The following is a 17527-nucleotide window of genomic DNA, read 5'->3' as shown; positions in this document are numbered from 1 at the left end:
GAGATCAGCGCACATCTTATGGGTCTCAGCAGGAATATAACGTGGCTGTGTCTCCCCTTGTGTCTGCTCTGTGAGCGGCAGAGCCCTGGGTCTGTGGCGCTGGCCGAGAGGAAATATAGTAACGCGCCACCTTACACCTCAGTAATGGTAATGGTGTTTCAACAGCAGAAAAAGTAATTAATTAGATTACTCAGTTACTGAAAAAGTAGTGCCGTTAGTAACTCCATTATACTTAAATGCTGTTATTCCCAACACTGCACTTGTGGGAGGGAATTCGATTTCATTGTTCACTATGACTGAACAGCTGAAGGCTTGGCAGCACAGTATTGCAAGCAGTTAGCATGCTTGCTTCACAAAGAGAAGGTATGTGGTTCACGGCCACCTATACCCCTGACCTGTTCTCCTTGTAAGTCTGAAGTTGCAGCAGGAAAGGCATCCTTCATAAAATGTGCCAAATCAATACACACATCAATACCAGTTCTGTTGTAGCAACCCCAAGCAAAAACAGGAGAAGACAATAGAAAGAGAGACTAGCATTAGACTAGATTTGATTCACAGGACAGCAGCTGTGTTAAGGAGTGGCGTAACAAGCCACAGGTGATCCATACAGACACTCCCTCAATGTACAGCAAACATGTGAACTGTGGATTAATTGCAAAGTTTACATAAGTGTGATTTTGTGTTACAGAGACTTATTTCTAATGTGATAACTGTGTTAATTTCAAAGCAGTTGTGGTAAAATCACACTGAGTGGAGGGGCTGCAGCTGTGTGTGCACATCGTTCAGTCCTGAAAGCAGTCTGTTAAAAATAGTCTTGTGCTCCGCTAGAGAGACAGTTCGGTGCAAGCTCAGCATCCATCTGGATCCAGATACTCACAGAATCTCTCACATTTAAAGGAGATGAGGATGCAGCAGTAGTGAAAAGTGTCAGAGGAAGAAAAACAGCCTTGATTGGAGTTCCAGCTGCGCATTCATGCAGCCTGTTAAAACCTGGTTAACTCTCAGATCCCAAATGATGCTGTTCTCCTCCTGCTCAACTTTTCATCATATTTCTATTAATAGATCATATCTTTACACAGTGCTTTAGGCAAATATACATCTCACATTCAGAAGACTGAGACTGTTCTGAACATTGTGATATGCAACCTGTGGGCATTATCCTAAAAGAAAGTACCTTAAAAGGGAAATTTCTTAAAGTGCTATAGGACTCCAAAGGTTAAACTGCTTCATGCTCCACTAGACAGCAGGTCTGGCACACCTCTGGATCCATACACAGAAAGAATCTCTCAAAAAAATTAAAGTGTTAAGGACAACGAGTCCGTTGTCTTGTCTCTGAACGGTCTTGAACTCATGGAACCAAATGTCATGCTTGAAGCGCATGTGCAGCTGAGGTGGTTGAAAATCCACAGCTCCAGAAAATGAGTAATCTAAGTGTTTTCCGAATGTCTGCTCAGCAGGACCACTGATCTGAATAAATTTTGATCAGTGGATAGGAAAAATAAAGTCATCCTGAAAAGGGTTATCAATAAAAGTATTGCTACCCTCTCACTTCACAATGTAGACATCCTCATCTTTTGGAAAAAGAATTAGAAGTAATAAACTTAGATGAGCTTTTGTGTGGGCCGCTGAAGAGGAGGTACTGCTGGCCCACCACCAGAGGGCGCCCTGCCCGAAGTGCAGGCTTCAGGCACGAGAGGGCGCCGGAGCAACCGGGAGTGACAGCTATCACTCATCAACAAGCACCAGCTGTCACTCATCATCACCACTACCATCACCATAAAAGCCGGGCAGCATCTCCACCTCGCTGCCGAGATATCATCTACCAGACTAAAACAGTTAAATGTGGTCTATTAAACATTAGGTCTCTCTCTTCTAAGTCCCTGTTGGTAAATGATATAATAATTGATCAACATATTGATTTATTCTGCCTTACAGAAACCTGGTTACAGCAGGATGAATATGTTAGTTTAAATGAGTCAACACCCCCGAGTCACACTAACTGTCAGAATGCTCGTAGCACGGGCCGGGGCGGAGGATTAGCAGCAATCTTCCATTCCAGCTTATTAATTAATCAAAAACCCAGACAGAGCTTTAATTCATTTGAAAGCTTGACTCTTAGTCTTGTCCATCCAAATTGGAAGTCCCAAAAACCAGTTTTATTTGTTATTATCTATCGTCCACCTGGTCGTTACTGTGAGTTTCTCTGTGAATTTTCAGACCTTTTGTCTGACTTAGTGCTTAGCTCAGATAAGATAATTATAGTGGGCGATTTTAACATCCACACAGATGCTGAGAATGACAGCCTCAACACTGCATTTAATCTATTATTAGACTCTATTGGCTTTGCTCAAAAAGTAAATGAGTCCACCCACCACTTTAATCATATCTTAGATTTTGTTCTGACTTATGGTATGGAAATAGAAGACTTAACAGTATTCCCTGAAAACTCCCTTCTGTCTGATCATTTCTTAATAACATTTACATTTACGCTGATGGACTACCCAGCAGTGGGGAATAAGTTTCATTACACTAGAAGTCTTTCAGAAAGCGCTGTAAGTAGGTTTAAGGATATGATTCCTTCTTTATGTTCTCTAATGCCATATACCAACACAGTGCAGAGTAGCTACCTAAACTCTGTAAGTGAGATAGAGTATCTCGTCAATAGTTTTACATCCTCATTGAAGACAACTTTGGATGCTGTAGCTCCTCTGAAAAAGAGAGCTTTAAATCAGAAGTGCCTGACTCCGTGGTATAACTCACAAACTCGTAGCTTAAAGCAGATAACCCGTAAGTTGGAGAGGAAATGGCGTCTCACTAATTTAGAAGATCTTCACTTAGCCTGGAAAAAGAGTCTGTTGCTCTATAAAAAAGCCCTCCGTAAAGCTAGGACATCTTTCTACTCATCACTAATTGAAGAAAATAAGAACAACCCCAGGTTTCTTTTCAGCACTGTAGCCAGGCTGACAAAGAGTCAGAGCTCTATTGAGCTGAGTATTCCATTAACTTTAACTAGTAATGACTTCATGACTTTCTTTGCTAACAAAATTTTAACTATTAGAGAAAAAATTACTCATAACCATCCCAAAGATGTATTGTTATCTTTGGCTGCTTTCAGTGATGCCGGTATTTGGTTAGACTCTTTCTCTCCGATTGTTCTGTCTGAGTTATTTTCATTAGTTACTTCATCCAAACCATCAACATGTTTATTAGAGCCCATTCCTACCAGGCTGCTCAAGGAAGCCCTACCATTATTTAATGCTTCGATCTTAAATATGATCAATCTATCTTTGTTAGTTGGCTATGTACCACAGGCTTTTAAGGTGGCAGTAATTAAACCATTACTTAAAAAGCCATCACTTGACCCAGCTATCTTAGCTAATTATAGGCCAATCTCCAACCTTCCTTTTCTCTCAAAAATTCTTGAAAGGGTAGTTGTAAAACAGCTAACTGATCATCTGCAGAGGAATGGTCTATTTGAAGAGTTTCAGTCAGGTTTTAGAATTCATCATAGTACAGAAACAGCATTAGTGAAGGTTACAAATGATCTTCTTATGGCCTCGGACAGTGGACTCATCTCTGTGCTTGTTCTGTTAGACCTCAGTGCTGCTTTTGATACTGTTGACCATAAAATTTTATTACAGAGATTAGAGCATGCCATAGGTATTAAAGGCACTGCGCTGCGGTGGTTTGAATCATATTCGTCTAATAGATTACAATTTGTTCATGTAAATGGGGAATCTTCTTCACAGACTAAAGTTAATTATGGAGTTCCACAAGGTTCTGTGCTAGGACCAATTTTATTCACTTTATACATGCTTCCCTTAGGCAGTATTATTAGACGGTATTGCTTAAATTTTCATTGTTACGCAGATGATACCCAGCTTTATCTATCCATGAAGCCAGAGGACACACACCAATTAGCTAAACTGCAGGATTGTCTTACAGACATAAAGACATGGATGACCTCTAATTTCCTGCTTTTAAACTCAGATAAAACTGAAGTTATTGTACTTGGCCCCACAAATCTTAGAAACATGGTGTCTAACCAGATCCTTACTCTGGATGGCATTACCCTGACCTCTAGTAATACTGTGAGAAATCTTGGAGTCATTTTTGATCAGGATATGTCATTCAAAGCGCATATTAAACAAATATGTAGGACTGCTTTTTTGCATTTACGCAATATCTCTAAAATCAGAAAGGTCTTGTCTCAGAGTGATGCTGAAAAACTAATTCATGCTTTTATTTCCTCTAGGCTGGACTATTGTAATTCATTATTATCATGTTGTCCTAAAAGTTCCCTAAAAAGCCTTCAGTTAATTCAAAATGCTGCAGCTAGAGTACTGACGGGGACTAGAAGGAGAGAGCATATCTCACCCATATTGGCCTCTCTTCATTGGCTTCCTGTTAATTCTAGAATAGAATTTAAAATTCTTCTTCTTACTTATAAGGTTTTGAATAATCAGGTCCCATCTTATCTTAGGGACCTCGTAGTACCATATCACCCCAATAGAGCGCTTCGCTCTCAGACTGCAGGCTTACTTGTAGTTCCTAGGGTTTGTAAGAGTAGAATGGGAGGCAGAGCCTTCAGCTTTCAGGCTCCTCTCCTGTGGAACCAGCTCCCAATTCAGATCAGGGAGACAGACACCCTCTCTACTTTTAAGATTAGGCTTAAAACTTTCCTTTTTGCTAAAGCTTATAGTTAGGGCTGGATCAGGTGACCCTGAACCATCCCTTAGTTATGCTGCTATAGACGTAGACTGCTGGGGGGTTCCCATGATGCACTGTTTCTTTCTCTTTTTGCTCTGTATGCACCACTCTGCATTTAATCATTAGTGATCGATCTCTGCTCCCCTCCACAGCATGTCTTTTTCCTGGTTCTCTCCCTCAGCCCCAACCAGTCCCAGCAGAAGACTGCCCCTCCCTGAGCCTGGTTCTGCTGGAGGTTTCTTCCTGTTAAAAGGGAGTTTTTCCTTCCCACTGTAGCCAAGTGCTTGCTCACAGGGGGTCGTTTTGACCGTTGGGGTTTTACATAATTATTGTATGGCCTTGCCTTACAATATAAAGCGCCTTGGGGCAACTGTTTGTTGTGATTTGGCGCTATATAAAAAAATTGATTGATTGATTGATTATAGGTAAATTCTCAGCCTTGATTGTGCCTACGCACGTGCTTGCTGTTCTGGTTTTTGTGATCTGTTGCAGGAGATTCAACTCGCTATTTCCAGCGAGAGGCTGGGGGTTCGTGGATTGACGAGGAGAGAACGGTTTTCACTCCTCACTCTGAACCACGTAAAATAGGAGATTGATTCTGCACTGTGATCTGGTGTTAAGGTGGAGGTGTTTTTTCCACCCGACTACTGAAACAACGAACTTGCTGACTGTTTACTGGGCGTGTTTTCACACACCCACCATTAACTGTTTTCTGCCCTGCCAGCAGTACCTGATCTGACAGCTGGAGACGGTGGCCACCTGGGGATTCTGGACTTGGCGGCTCCAGTGTGTTCCGGATCAGGTGGCAGTGGAAATCGTGTGGGGCCCGGCTCTTCTCTGGACGGTTGTCTCCTACCCTCGAGCCTGCCCACACGTCAACCTTGTATATTTGACTGTAATCCAAATTCTGCATCTGTCTGTATTCCGTTGTGCATGTTTCACAACAGTAAAGTGTTATTTTTGACTCATCCATTGTCCGTTCATTTACGCCCCCTGTTGTGGGTCCGTGTCACTACACTTTCCCAACAGGATATCTCGGCCAGCGTCATGGATTCCGAGGGGCGTCAACCAATGATTGAACAACCAATGGAAGAGCAGGGTGCACAGGCGCCAGCGGGAGGCATGTTAGGTGAGTTGCAGCAAATCCTCACCGCCTTCAATGCTCGGTTGGATCTAATGACCGAGCAGAATATCATTCTCAATCGCAGGATGGAGGCTCTCACCGCACAGGTGGAAGCGCGGGCACAGGGTGCTGCTGCAACTCCTCCTCCTGCTGTCCTGGTGCCGAATATAGACATTCCAATGGTCGTTCAACGAACCCCCCCACCATCCCCTGAAGCATACATAAATCCCCCGGAGCCGTACGGACGCTGTGTCGAGACGTGCGCAGACTTCTTGTTGCAGTGTTCGCTCGTCTTTGCACAGCGTCCGGTAATGTACGCGTCAGACTCCAGCCGGGTGGCTTATGTGGTTAATTTGCTTCGAGGTGAGGCACGCGCCTGGGCTACGGCGCTTTGGGAGCAAAATTCAAGGCTCCTAACAACATATACTGGGTTTGTGAGGGAGTTCAGAACGGTCTTTGATCCCACAAATAGAGGCAAGATCGCTTCAACGGTGTTGCTGTCTATGAGGCAGGGGCGTCGGAGCGCAGCCGAGTATGCAGTCGACTTCCGCATCGCGGCTGCGAGGTCCGGCTGGAATACTGTTGTGCTCCGCGCCGCCTTCGTAAACGGACTGTCGTCGGTCCTGAAGGAGCACCTGGTGGCTAAGGAAGAGCCACGGGATTTGGACGGGCTTATTGATCTACACTCAACAAAAATATAAACGCAACACTTTTGTTTTTGCTCCCATTTTGTATGAGATGAACTCAAAGATCTAAAACTTTTTCCACATACACAATATCACCATTTCCCTCAAATATTGTTCACAAACCAGTCTAAATCTGTGATAGTGAGCACTTCTCCTTTGCTGAGATAATCCATCCCACCTCACAGGTGTGCCATACCAAGATGCATATTAGACACCATGATTAGTGCACAGGTGTGCCTTAGACTGCCCACAATAAAAGGCCACTCTGAAAGGTGCAGTTTTATCACACAGCACAATGCCACAGATGTCGCAAGATTTGAGGGAGCGTGCAATTGGCATGCTGACAGCAGGAATGTCAACCAGAGCTGTTGCTTGTGTATTGAATGTTCATTTCTCTACCATAAGCCGTCTCCAAAGGCGTTTCAGAGAATTTGGCAGTACATCCAACCAGCTTCACAACCGCAGACCACGTGTAACCACACCAGCCCAGGACCTCCACATCCAGCATGTTCACCTCCAAGATCGTCTGAGACCAGCTACTCGGACAGCTGCTGAAACAATCGGTTTGCATAACCAAAGAATTTCTGCACAAACTGTCAGAAACCGTCTCAGGGAAGCTCATCTGCATGCTCGTCGTCCTCATCGGGGTCTCGACCTGACTCCAGTTCGTCGTCGCAACTTCACACAGCCATTGAAGAGGAGTGGACCAACATTCCACAGGCCACAATTGACAACCTGATCAACTCTATGCGAAGGAGATGTGTTGCACTGCATGAGGCAAATGGTGGTCACACCAGATACTGACTGGTATCCCCCCCAATAAAACAAAACTGCACCTTTCAGAGTGGCCTTTTATTGTGGGCAGTCTAAGGCACACCTGTGCACTAATCATGGTGTCTAATCAGCATCTTGATATGGCACACCTGTGAGGTGGGATGGATTATCTTAGCAAAGGAGAAGTGCTCACTATCACAGCTTTAGACTGGTTTTTGAACAATATTTGAGGGAAATGGTGATAATGTGTATGTGGAAAAAGTTTTAGATCTTTGAGTTCATCTCATACAAAATGGGAGCAAAACCAAAAGTGTTGCGTTTATATTTTTGTTGAGTATAGTTATACGATTAGACAATCGGTTAGAGGAACGCCGTTGGGAGCGAGACGAAGGACGTGGCCGGGTACACGCCGTCCCTCTCCCTTCTGGGTCCGAAAAGGTTCCACCCTCCCGACGCGCCACAGCCTCAACGCTCCGTGTGGTAACAGCTCCCCCTGCTGACGATGCTATGGACACGAGCATGGCCAAATTAAGAACTTCTAACAGACAGAGGAGACTGGCCCGCGGGGAGTGCTTTGTCTGCGGCTCAAGCGAGCATCAGCAGAGAGACTGCCCCAAGCGGTTAAACACCAACGCCCGCCTTAGAAACTGGGCTAAGGGTGGGCCAAGAAATTCATGTGGGACATACACGCATTTCTGCACGTCTCCCAGTTACGATCCTGAGTGGGGATCTAACCCTTCAAGGCCCAGCACTGGTGGACACGGGGTCAGAAGGGAATCTGCTGGACAGCAGATGGGCAAGGGAAGTAGGGCTCCCTCTGGTGGCACTCCCTTCACCATTGAAGGTGCGGGCACTAGATGGCACCCTTCTCCCTTTAATCACACACAAGTAGCTACCTATAACTCTGGTAGTGTCTGGGAATCATCGGGAGGAGATCGAGTTTTACGTGACTCCTTCTACCTCCCGCGTAATCTTGGGCTTCCCGTGGATGGTAAAACACAATCCCCGTATTGATTGGCCGTCTGGGGTTGTGGCTCAGTGGAGCGAAACCTGCCACCGGGAGTGTTTAGGATCCTCGGTTCCCCCCGGTTTGACTGCTAACGAGGAGGTTAAAGCCCCCCCAATCTGATGGCGGTGCCTGAGGAGTACCACGATCTTGCTGACGTCTTCAGCAAAGATCTGGCACTCACTCTTCCCCCACACTGTCCATATGATTGCGCCATTGATTTGATCCCGGGCGTTGAGTACCCGTCCAGCAGGCTGTACAACCTCTCACGTCCAGAGCGCGAATCAATGGAAACCTACATCCGGGACTCGTTGGCTGCCGGGTTGATCCAATTCTCCACCTCCCCGATGGGTGCTGGTTTGTTTTTTGTGGGCAAGAAAGACGGCGGACTCCGTCCATGCATTGATTACAGAGGGCTGAACGAGATCACGGTTCGCAATCGATACCCGTTGCCCCTGTTAGATTCAGTGTTCACGCCCCTGCATGGAGCCAAGATTTTCACAAAGCTGGATCTTAGGAATGCGTACCACCTGGTTCGGATCCGGAAGGGAGACGAGCTCTTCTCTGGACAGTTGTCTCCTACACTCGAGCCTGCCCACACGTCACCCTTGTATATTTGACTGTAATCCAAATTCTGCATCTGTCTGTATTCCTTTGTGCACGTTTCACAACAGTAAAGTGTTGTTATTTTTTACTCATCCATTGTCCGTTCATTTACGCCCCCTGTTGTGGGTCAGTGTCACTACACTTTCCCAACACTTTGCTCCTTTTCTTTGCAGGCATAATCTAATTCCGGCATAGCAGTGAAAAGTCCAACAACACTTCTGATATAAAACCTAACATCAGCCACTCTGAAATTTATTAAAACATCAAGAGTTGCACACACAGATCATTTATATCATATAGCATTTTTGCAGTGTACATGGGGTGTTAAATCAAATCACCATGACAACAAAAGGGCAGGTTGCTGTTGCAGCATGATTGACAATAAACAATACAGATTTACAGGCACCATTGTGAATGCAAAAGATATCCTGGATGCTTCAATGTTTGTGGGATAATGCCCAGAAAAGCTGAAACCATTACGTCAATATGCATTTGTTGGCAAGTAACAGATATTGTCAGATGTGAGCAAACACAATGAAGCTTGAGTACCTTGCATACTCAACCATTAGGGTATCTTTTCTTGCACATACAATACACCCAAGCACAGATGCCATCTTCGCCATTCTGTCTGGATTTTATATTATTCAAAGCAAGAGTGGATTTTTAGAGAAAATATCGAGGAGCATGCCAAGTAATTAAAGTGCCTTAAAGACTTAAAATCATACCCTGATATTTTATTGTATTCCTAGCAATTACAACAAACGTGACTATAGGAAAATATTTCAATTCATTACACTAAGCTGTGGCTGAAGTTCAAAGAAACCTATGCACTTTTAAAGAATATGACTTCCAAGATGCACATGTGAACATTTCCACAACACACCACAAAAACAAATAAAGCAAAAAAAATTGCCGCACTCAACATGCCATTGTGTGTGCACAACATATGCATGATAAGGGGCTCAGTCTGTAAGATAAAGCCCCTCACTGGCAATTGACTTGTATAAGCGAAGTGCACATCTCTTGCCGCGTGGTGCATTATGGGTAGGCTAAATTTTTCAACTACCAATCCACAACTTATGGCGGCGGAGTGCTGTGATTTGGATCATTTCAACCGCTGGAAAGTTGACGATTTAAAGCGTTTTTGTCAGCTCCACGGATTGCCTGTTACAACCAGGACTACGTATGGCAGTGGACAGAAATGGAAAGAAGAGCTGGCTGTGCTTGCGTGTGCTGCATCTGTACAGAAACTATCGTTAGTGCCGACTAAGGAGGAAGAGAGTGCTGCTGTCGAAAATGACCAGTCCTTGTTGATAGTTGGAGACAAACAAATTTCTGACCCCTTGAAGGCAACTGATGGTTAGACGAAGTCCAGAGACTGAAACTATGGATACTGCAGAATATTTGCTAAGCAGGCATGAGAAATCGCTACTCCGCCGGCTTCATAATGACTACAATGAAGGTGAGTCTCGCATATAACCTCTTTGGTGTCACATTTGTGTTGATAAGATGACAGACATACAATGATATGTGCATGCATGCAGTTCGTTTATAGAACATGTCAATGTTACAATATTATGCGCCACGTCATTTATGGCGTGACATTAGTCATAAGCCGATGCACGAAAACGGCGTCATCAGCCACATTATAATTCGGCACAGTTTCAGGATATTGACAAAATAAATGTGTGCAAGAAACTTACAATTTCAGTCTGTCTTTTATGTCCGTCCGGATCTTTCTTTTCTGTGGGGAAATTGTGTAGAATGAATGGAGGTTTACAACCACATTTCTTCTTCTTTCCGTCTTTGGGTGGACTTGGCGGAGCCTTGCAATCGTGTGTTTTCAACCAACTTTCAAGCCTATAAATTCTGTTCGAGCATTTGAAAACAGCACAATGCGCACCTGTCATTATTGTATGCATTGCTTAAGGCTTAAAGCCTTTGAAACAATCCCTCTAAAAGCCTTAACTTTTACAGTCCGCTAATGCCACTGTATAAGAAATTCAATGGGAGCGGTGTGAGTTTGGTAGTTGGGATTTTTGCCCCCGTTTGACCCACACATGCACAGATGCAATGCGCACTTCCCTTATTCACTCAGTAGACACCATTACCATGGGGGACAGCTAGGCAGCCCCTGATGGTATTTGCATTCAAGACTGCACTGATTAATTATTTTTTTTGTCCCATGTGAAAGTGACAAGACACGATCAGCAATATGCAGCATGTTCTTTCATTTTCTATACCTGCTTACACCAACCAAAGGTCAGGGGGCTGGAACCTATCACAGCAGTCACGGGGTGAGAGGTGGGTTACATCCTGGACAAGACGCACAAACAACCACACTCTCACTCACTCCTACAGCCAATTTTAAAGTTTCTAATTCACCTAACCTGCGTGTCTTTGGAAATGAGAGGAAGCCAGAGCACTCAGAGGGACCTCACGCAAACCTGCAAACTCCACACAGAAAAGCCCAGTGGGAAGCAATCCCTTGACATTCTTGATGTGAGGCAACCGTGCCAACCACTACGCCATCATGCTGCCCCATTCAGTATGTTCCTGAGTCAAATCTCACTTGTATTTCTCAACCACAAGCAGCGGTGGTGGCCAAGTGCTTAGTGCGCTTGGTTTCAGCGCAGAAGGTTATCAGTTCAAGCCTGACTCACCCCTGCCACATTTCTGCATGTAATGGGGAGTTGTGTCAGGAAAGACATTTGGTGTAAAATGTGCCAAATCAACAAACAGGCCCACCTTGCATCTGCTGTGGCAACCCCTAATGAAAACAAGGGAGCAGCCAAAGGTACTTGCTACTTCTTATTCACAATCTTTCTTGTTTGAGTCAATTTTCGCTGGATCAAGAAGTTGTCCATCTTCAATCATAAAATTCTTTAAATCTGCTAGATTTTGGTCATTAGCTTGAGTGACATCTGACTGCTTCACCACAAACCTTTGGGCACCCAGATCCGTGTTGTTCTTGCTGCCCACCTTCAGCTCCCCCCAAACAAGTAAGTAAATAGAATGTAAAGAAAGAAAAACAAATAAAAACATAAATGTTGAACTTCTTCTATCTGCTTCTCAAAGTATTCCCTACAAAAACACTGTGTGAGCATTTCCTGGTCAAATGTTACCTTGAATGACCTGGCATCAAGCATTCTTGCGATTTTGCTTAATGTTGCATGTGCTGTATTTCATATTTGTGTGATACAGTTACAAGCATTTTCTCAATCTTCAGTATATTTCTGGTGCAACTACCTGTTGTAGAATTGATACAGGTCCCAGAATGGATAAATCACAAAAGGGTCAAAAGATAAATCTCTGCATTTTCATCTGTACAACCAATACACAACTTTTGTGAAATGATGACACCATCTTCTTCTTCGGTGTTTGAATACAGCGCACAAGCTTTATGCACATGCTGCACATCTTACAGAGCCCCATACAGGCCTGGCATACATCCTAGAGCAGGGGTAGGCAACCTGTTCCAGATAGAGCCATGAGGGTGCAGGTTTTCTTTGCAGCCACTGACTCCACCAGGTGATTTTACTGATTAATATCACTTTGAGCAGATGGAATCAGTTAATCAGTGAAATCACCTGGTGGAGTCAGTGGCTGCAAAGAAAACCTGCACCCTCATGGCTCTTTCTGGAACAGGTTGCCTACCCCTGTCCTAGAGCATTTTCAGGTGTTTTAAGGTGTATGCAGATTTTTTCCTGAAACAGTGCCATGTTTACACAACACTTTTTTGAAAATGACAAAAGATTGTATGGGGAAAGTTTCATTTCCATGTGAATAAGGCATCAGACTTTGGGGGGTAATGGTACATTATACAGGAAGGTTAGACTTACTGCCCTGGCATATGATGACTTCATGCTATGACAAACTTCAAAGTTTAAAGTAATCTGGCATAAGCAGTAAGGTGTTGTGCTCCTGAAGCCAGCAGCCCCAGGTTCAAATTTCTTTCATGTTAATTTTCTTTTTCAGTTTCAAGCATAAAATACATATATGACATCATAACCAAAGATAATTACACATATGTTGGAACAGATAAAGGGTTTAAGATTGTCACATCAAAAGGTAGCATCAGTCCTACATAAGAATAAAAATGTGTCCTAGCTTGACCAATCAGAAGTGCTATGACTAGAATGTTGTATTATAATAGGGAACCATTGTCTTGGCGAACTTCCACTGCTCGTGCGTGTGCACGGTGACTGCAGTTTTAGAGCATTCGAATGAAGTTAAAAACGTTCCTTTTCTTACAGGTAGACAACGCAAACAAGGGCGCATTCCCCAATAAAACTTAACACTCGGCAACAGCTGCTCTTTCATGGATAGAAACAGGTAGCCACGGTAACCCACATTTTTCTTCTTTTTTTTCCACAAGTAGACTGTCCGGCGGCCAAAGGAACTCCAGCACCACATAATAGAGATTCTGGAAAAGTCTCCACTGGGAAATGGAAAAAAAAAACTGCACTTTCATGACTACTTCAGTGACTGCAGCCAAAAACAAAACAGTATGCCATTTTTCCATTACAAGTGATGCTGTGCTTGTACATGCTGTGCTCGGAAGTGGTCAAATCCCGTGATATCGCGCAGATGTTCAAACAAGACTGCGGTGCCCAGTTCTCGACTTCAGGGTCCCATGACCCTTTGCACTAGTGGAGGGGTCACCATCCACCTGTAATGTGGTGTCACACTGAGATTTGTTATTGGGAAATCAGGACCTTTTGATGGCACATAATCTGGGTGTGATATGTCGTATAAATATTAATTTATGTTTGCATGCCTTCCGTGACTACATTTCGTGCTGGTTTGCGTCTCCCCCCAACCCCCACTCTTGCCTGATGAGCAGTGATCACATTTTTGTTGTTTACAACAAACCAGTGTCGCCGACTGAACACCTCATTTCTGCTTCAAACTGCTCTCCAGTCATCATCTATCGCAGCGGCAGATAATCGGAAGTTTTTGGACAACAATCATTTCCACATAAATTCAGCATTATTTCATCATTCACTGAGCGTCGGACATTTCAAAGAGTCATGGAATTTCGCCAAGTTTCTGCTTAAAACAGCCTCATTTCTGCTTAAAACTGACTTTAGAATGATTTTGGAGGTTTTACCTTTATCATCTGATGATTAATAATCCCATTAATCCATTTGATTGCTTTGGGTGAAGAGACTGTCTCAGATGTACTGCTGTGGTCTGAAATGACGCATGTGCAGATGCAAAAAGGCAGACCGATTTTTAGGGGCAGACCATTCAGTCTGTGACACCAGAGCCACTTGACGATGGTACCCTGAAAAACTCTATACAACTACATACAGCTAGCTACTACTAATTCCTAAATGGTTAATGGAATATTTCTGATAAACCCCCTTGAATTATAGCTGAAAGTGTTTCATTTTACCTCCATTGTGGTGGTGTACAAATACAAAGATGACAGAAGTCGTGTGAAGTCACTTGTGGAGCTGAGTGACTTTGATTACGTGATTTTTCCAGAATCTCCGTTATGTGGTGCTGGAGTTACTTTGGCCGCCGGACAGTCTACCTGTGATCCAACAGGCGGGCGAACCTGGAGCCAGGAAACTCCCTGGTCTCACGGTGGCCTCGAAACCCCTTCACCGGTCCTCTCCTCCCGAACCAAATCCCGTCAAACGGATTCCGGCCACGTTTTATGACCACAGGCGGCCGACTCGCTTCGACGTCCGCGTGCGCAACAATTAACTCCGCGCCTCAGCAACACACAGTTGACTCTTTTCCCGAGTCTCCTGCCGACTTCGGCTGTAATAAATACGGAATTACCGTCCTCGAAATGGTCCCTAAATTTGAGTACGTCCGGCGAACTTCCGCTGCTCGTGCGTGTGCGCGGTGACCGCAGTTTGAGAACATTCGAATGAAGTTAAAAACGTTCCTTTTCTTACAGGTAGACAACGCAAACAAGGGCGTGTTCCCCAATAAAACTACACACACACACACACACACACGGCAACAGCCGCTCTTTGGTGGATAGAAACAGGTAACCACGGTAACCCACATTTTTCTTCTTTTTTTTTTTTAAACCCACAGGACGTTTACAGCCGCACGATAACAGCTACACAAATACACACGAACTAACAGGGGCTTCGGCGATAGTGTTTTTTTTTTTTTTTTTTAAGAAAAGGAACTCACCTTTTTTTGGTGGCGATATCATTCCCGCAGCTGATAATTTTCATCCGGAGGTGATGAAGCAGTTTGCCCCAGAGAACACGGTAGGCACGGTAGGAAGCACCGCAGGAATCACCCTGGAAGTAGGAGCGAGGGGGCAGTGCTTCACAGTCCTGCAGTACGGCGGCCCGGCGCTAGGGGGAGCGCGCCAACACCTCAACGGCTTATCGTCATGTAAAATTTAACCTATAATAAAGCAGTGAGGACTGGAACCTTTGTGACGTCACAGAAGCAATATGAGAGCATGTATGACTGAGGAACTGATATATCTATATATATATATATATATATATATATATATATATATATATATATATATATATAGATATATATATATATCTATATATATATATATATATATATATATATATAGATATATATATATATCTATATATATATCTATATATATATATAAAGGGCATTTTTGAGTAATTTGATCGGTTTCAAAAATAATTTCAGCCCATCTCCACAAAACCTGGTATGTATTGATCAGGATCCAGATTTGGATTCTGAAAGATTTCTTTCTTGTGTAAGGCTGCACTCTAAATGAAATAGTTGGCAAAACTCAAAATTGTTTATGCAACCAATTATGTCAATTTTAAAACTTCATATTCTCAAAAATATGATGTTTTTTAACTTAAATATCTGTAGTTAATATTACATATGTTTCTTGGTCACAGCAAAATTAAAAAATCCTGATCAGATACTTCAAGTTGTTTCAACTGACAGTATTCCAAGTTTAGTAAATTTAACCTCCTAAGACCTGAGCTTGAACAGTAAGCAGGCCTTGCAACAAAAAATAAAAATAAAAGATGTCCCCCATATGTAGACGCAGGGTCTCAGGAGTTTAAGTGCAAACACCACGATTTTCAAGCAGAATTCAGGGTAGAATCAACACAATGCACTGTTAAACCGAACACTCCATTTTAATACAGTAATTAAGTTAATGTAACTCAAACTTTGAAAAAAGTTATAGTCACCCATTTCCATTAATTAAACTAACTAAAAAATTAACTGTTGCCATAACAACTCAGTTCCTTTAAGTACATTTAAAGTTTGGGGGCATTTAAGTGTTGGTGATGTATTTCCAGTGTATTCCATTCACTCATTTTAATTGAGTTTATGTAACCGAGGCCAGCAGGTGTTGCTGTGCTTACATAGTTAGTAAACCTCACTCCCAACAGCTCACAACAATAGAGATCGTGAGTTTGCGTCCCAAGGGGAGTCATAACAACACAATGCATGGTCAACAAGTAAACCAAACAATGCAAAAAAAAATAAAAAATAAAAAAAATCTAATCCATAATGTAATACAATTTTTTAGGCAGAAATTTATTTGTCACTTTTTTATCGAAAAACATAAACTAAATTTACATAAGTTGCATTAACTATAAATTGTTAAGTTACTAAAACTTTAACAATTCAATTTTTGAAAATTATTTTATTTATGTTGGCAAACTCAAAGGGTATAAGGCAATTGGTTTCCTCAAAATGTTTGAGATCAACTAACTCATTGAGTTTTACAGTGTATACACTGTTCTTTGATGTGGTTGGGACTTGGGCACATTGGGATTTAGTGTCCCTTTCAAGGACACTTTTCCACACGGGAATACTCAAGAATTGATCTGCCAACTGAGTGTACTTCATTTATAAAAAGAAGAAGAAGAAGAAGAAAAAAGAAAGCAAAGAATTTGTCGTAATGAGTTCTGGATTAAGGGTCAATCAATAGACAGTTTATTTATAAGGGAAAACAAGACAGTTGAAATATATTTAAACACAGTATATCAGTACCCGTGGTCCATATTGCAGATTATTCACAGACTATCAAAGCTTCCTCTCTTTGTGCATCATGGTTAAATTTTTGGATGTTATGCTCACTGAAGATGATTTAACTCAAATTAATCAAGTTAATTTAAAAAAAGTTAAATCAATTAAGTTAAATGAAAGTAACTTGTAACTTATATTTTGCTTTAAAACTAGAGCACTGCATTTGTAGAGCACAAACCTCCAGCAACACTAGTTTCCAATTGCACAAAATTTTACCTTGGGAAAAATTTTCAAGGTCAAAGCCCTGTTAGAAGTGGCTTTTTTATAAGTTAAATTAAATGTGATCAAATGCGTTCATGCAACTGAATCAAAGTTTTATGTGTGGTCTTGTCAGTTTTTATTTTATTTATTTATTTATTTTACTTTTTTGGTTTCTGAATTCTTTTTTAGATCATTTTCACAGAATATTGGTTATCTTTACTACAGTGAAAAAGAACCAACTTTAAAAAAGCGTTACAATTGGTAAAACCTACATGAATTAAGTTGTTTGAACTTACATTTGTAAGTTAGAGTTGATCTAGAGTTGATCTAACTTACAAATGTAAGTTCAAACAACTTAATTCATTCAGGTTCTACCAGTTATAATGTTTTTTTTTT

The 17527-nt window shown here is 42.5% G+C and overlaps 1 protein-coding gene across 2 annotated transcripts in view; it reads right to left on the bottom strand.

Moving 5' to 3' along the window:
- The window catches only part of vangl1 (VANGL planar cell polarity protein 1), a 153853-nt gene extending 138664 nt beyond the window's left edge, over positions 1 to 15189 (bottom strand). For both annotated transcript variants that reach the window (XM_034176295.1, XM_034176313.1), the window contains exon 1: positions 15068 to 15189. The gene's annotated coding sequence lies outside the window, so the exon portion shown is untranslated. The remainder of the gene's footprint in view (positions 1 to 15067) is intronic.
- Positions 15190 to 17527: the final 2338 nt, after the last annotated feature.

Source organism: Thalassophryne amazonica, chromosome 1 (genome assembly GCF_902500255.1).
Source record: "Thalassophryne amazonica chromosome 1, fThaAma1.1, whole genome shotgun sequence".
NCBI lineage: Eukaryota > Metazoa > Chordata > Actinopteri > Batrachoidiformes > Batrachoididae > Thalassophryne > Thalassophryne amazonica.
The sequence above is the reverse complement of the archived record's forward strand: the minus strand, read 5'-3'. Positions and strand labels throughout refer to the sequence as shown.